Here is a 4064-nt window from a genome sequence, read left to right as displayed (position 1 = left end):
ATTTGGATTTTTTTTTCTTCCTCATTAATAAAACCCTTCATTTCAAAACTGCATTTTGTGTTTACTTGTGTTATCTTTGACTAATGTTTAAATTTGTTTGATGATCTGAAACATTTAAGTGTGGAAAACATGCAAAAAAGTAAGAAATCAGGAAGGGGGCAAACACTTTCTCACACCACTGTATATTGTCTTGTTTACGTAATGATAGTGTTTAATTCACGATATTTAATACGTTTCGGTGATCTTGTGTCAGATAGTGAGCTGTTGGGAATTGTGCCTTCAGGTCAGCAAACGATACACAAGTAGGTCATCTCCACAGCCATGTGCTGAAACTGCGTTCATTATCACTCCACATGCTGCACATATGTACTCTGTATGTTTGCACGTGCACATGCAGTGCACATTTGTATGCACAGGTGTGTTTGCTCAGAAGCTATAGAGCAGTGTTTACAGGTGCAGGTAAGAAAGAGGTCAGTGACGGAAGCAAGTTATATGCCAGGTCTGCTGCCTGACTTTGCTCCTCATTAACAGATAGTGCATGTCATTGTGCACCCGCTACATTATGTTATGGCACACACACAAAGAAAATCAAATTTTGTGGTGATGGCTGTACTTTCCAGTGCGTAGGCAGGGGGAATTCTTCAACCGTTTTACCTGTGTCTGACCTGGCTTTGCAGGCATCCTGGAACCTGCCCCAGAAATGTGTGAGAAGCTTCTAGTGTGTCATCCTGGAAACAAACCAGATCTCTGCAGTCCTGGGGTCCCCCCCTCCCCTTGTTCCCTACTTTTCTGCTCTCTCATCCTCCTCTCCCTCTCCATCACCCCTCCCCTCCATCCTTTCCTGCTCCACTAACCCTTTTCCCCGGGCTGTGAAGGGGAACCAGGTAACACGAGAGCCCTGTTTCTGCTCTGTTTGCCAAGAGCATCTCTGCTGCCAGAGACAAACAAGAGTGACACGGATGGAGCCATAACCTTCATCGATCCATCCCTCAGCGCTTTCTCTCTCTCTCCTCACTTCTCCTCTTCCTCTCTCTCCCCCCTTCCCTTCCCGCGCACACTGACCTACTTTCCTGCTGACCTGTTTATGCAAGCTCCGGTGCAGCAGCCGTTCAAGTCAAATCAGGAAAACAGGGGACGCAGCAAAAATGCTGCCGGGGCTTTGCTTCTCCTTGCAGGGAGTGTCACCTTGGTAAAATTCCACGTAGGGTGGCTATTCTACGGAAATTCATGTTAAAGCCAAAATCCAATGGGTACGGCAGCCTGTGTGCTTTTTTTTGTATTTGCACGTGTGTGTGAGGAAATGTGCATCGGTATGTGTGTGTGCATGCACGTATTTGCCTGTGTGTGACTGAGAGCATTGTGAAGGGCATTGATGCGTCAGCCTCAAAGAAGTGCTTTGTTTGCAGGCTTAGATCAAGTTAGTGCACTGGGTTAACTTCCCTCCGCCCTCCCTCCCTCCACCACTCGCTGCTCCTCCCATTGCCCTTTATGTTGTTATGAACATGACCCCGTTTTGCTTTAGAAGAGGGTGGGACACAGAAAAAATGGGATTACTTAAGATAAACAGTATGTAAATGCTTACTTAATAATCAACGCTTTTTTAGGGACCAATTGTGTAATAAAACTGATCTAATCACACATGGTATTAGATCACATTTCAAGAGATAATGTCAACTCTATTTACGAAGGCAAGATATGCGAGTTGATTATTAAATATTGCCTTCAAACATCTACTCTAATCCAAGCTATATATTATTATATATACTATAAAGCCTGTGAGTGTGGACTTTGATAACACAGCAGCCTTTTCTGTGTCGATACAAAGAATGCAGTGGGAGGTTGGCAGGACAGTTGGGCTGGCGGCAGCAGTCAGAGGCTCAGACTGGCTCTGCCCTGGCTTTGTCCTGCGCATCGCACAGAGCTTACTCTCTCAGTTCACATGTGGGGTGTTTAGTTTGAAGCGTGGCCCAGTTTGTGTCGCTCCTTTGCTATAAATATTCTGGATTTCTGGGAGGGGGGAAGGGGGGCACACCTGTTCAAGATGTTACAACAAAAGCGATCCTTTGGCTTTGTAGGTCAGTGTTTGAGCAGAGGTGTATTTTAGAACTCAGAGTGATTTTATTCATTTTCAGCCTTTTAAAGGGACAGGTCACCCCAAAATCAAAAATATGTATTTTCCTCTCACCTGTTGTGCTGTTTATCAGTCTAGATTATTTTGGTGTGAGTTTTTAGAGTGTTGGAGATATCGGCCGCAGAGATGCCTGCCTTCTCTTCAGCAGAATGGAACTAGATCGCACTGGGCTTGCGGTGCTCAAAGTGCCAAGGTAAACAAAAAGACAATTGAAAAACTCTGCAAGCAGTTTCATGTAGGAACTATTTTGTAGTTCCTACATGAAACTACTCTCAACAAGATCAACACTGGTTGTGTTGTTGCAAGTCATTGCTGTGTTTCCAGCAGCCTTTAAGGCCCCAAACGTTAGTGTTTCAAAGCGACCTGAAAGTGCGGCCAGTTTTTCCAAAGACATTGCTGCATTTTCTGCCTAGATTGTGATGCCAAAACTGGGTATTTTAAATCAAAATATGATCTTTTCATAACCAAAAACAAGTTTGTTTTGTGCCTAAATCCAACCACATTCTAACCACAGTATTGTTTAAATGTAAATCTGCTACATAAAAATATACAAATGTAAATTATCTGTGGTTTCCAGAAACGTTCAATGCCAACATTTATTCTTGTGATTGGGTTGGGAGGACGCCATTGAGGTCTACATTGCCCGCTGTCACAAGCATGACCCTCTCGTCCATGAGTAGATGCACTCTTCCTTCTGTGTGGTGATATGATGGTCGGGTGTAGTTCAGCAGAAAGAGAATACTTCCTCAAACTGCTCACAACAAGGTCTGTGATTTATTTTGAGTAACAGGGTCATGATATCTGGAAAGAGACATTGCTGTTGAGTTTCTCAAATGTATTTTTTGGCAAACTAAGTGCTACCCAGTCTGATTATATTGGAAGAAGGGAAGACATCTCTATGGCCGATATCTCCAACAATCTGCAACTCACACCAAAATTATCTAAACTGATTAACAGCACTACAGGTAAGAGGAAAACTATATATGTTTCATTTTGGGGTGAACTATCCATTTAATGTTTGCTCGAGGTGTAGTACGTCAAAGTAATGAGATATCTTGCTCTGTCACTTTATATTGTGTTTTTTTTCCTTTTAATGTCTTTTTAATGTCATTTTGTGTATCTGTACGGTGTCCTTGAGTGCCAAGAAAGGCGCCTTTAAATAAAATGTATTATTATTATTATTATTATTATTATATCAAAGGCTATAACCAGCAGTGTGTACCTGTGATAGGGTTTTGTCCAGCGTGAGCGAGAGCACCATTTGATGGTATTTTAATGCATTAAGCTCTCATCTATTAGTAGAAGTAGGCCAGTGTTACATCAGACAAGCTTGCCAGGGACTTTACTGGCCTCGCTGAGCAAAGTGTGTCACTGCGAAGCTCCTCTTGTTGCAGATTAGCCTCCGATGCCAAAAAAGAGTGAGTTGCCCAATGGGAATGGTAAAGCTATCTCTGGACAGTGGGAACAGGTTGTACCACTGATGTTTTACCTCCTACTGAATCTTATGTTTCATTTTCTTTCTTGTTGCAAAACTGTACAAACACGCAACTTGAAGCTCTCTGCATAATTTATGTGATAATAATTCAACTGCACGCTGCTCTTCTTATGTAATTCTCACTTATTCTATTCTTGGATTCATATTAAGGACACTTGTAGTACCATGCACACATTCGTGCACATATCCTATTTTTATACTTTCATATTCATATGTATATATTATATTATATCATGTAGCATCATGCACATTTTCTTGCATCCTTATTTTTTATTTCTTATCATTTCTCTTTGCCTATATACAGTACAAGAGCAGCTGTAACATGTCCTGATTTCCCTCTGGGGATCAATAAAGTGTGTCTGACTTCTGTGAAAAGTAAAAGTGTCTCAAGCACAAAAAATAGACAACCTTACAGGAAACAGGTGCATGCCTTTGTAT

This window comes from Epinephelus moara, chromosome 18 (genome assembly GCF_006386435.1).
Source record: "Epinephelus moara isolate mb chromosome 18, YSFRI_EMoa_1.0, whole genome shotgun sequence".
Taxonomy (NCBI): Eukaryota; Metazoa; Chordata; class Actinopteri; order Perciformes; family Serranidae; genus Epinephelus; species Epinephelus moara.
This window is presented reverse-complemented; position numbering follows the sequence as displayed.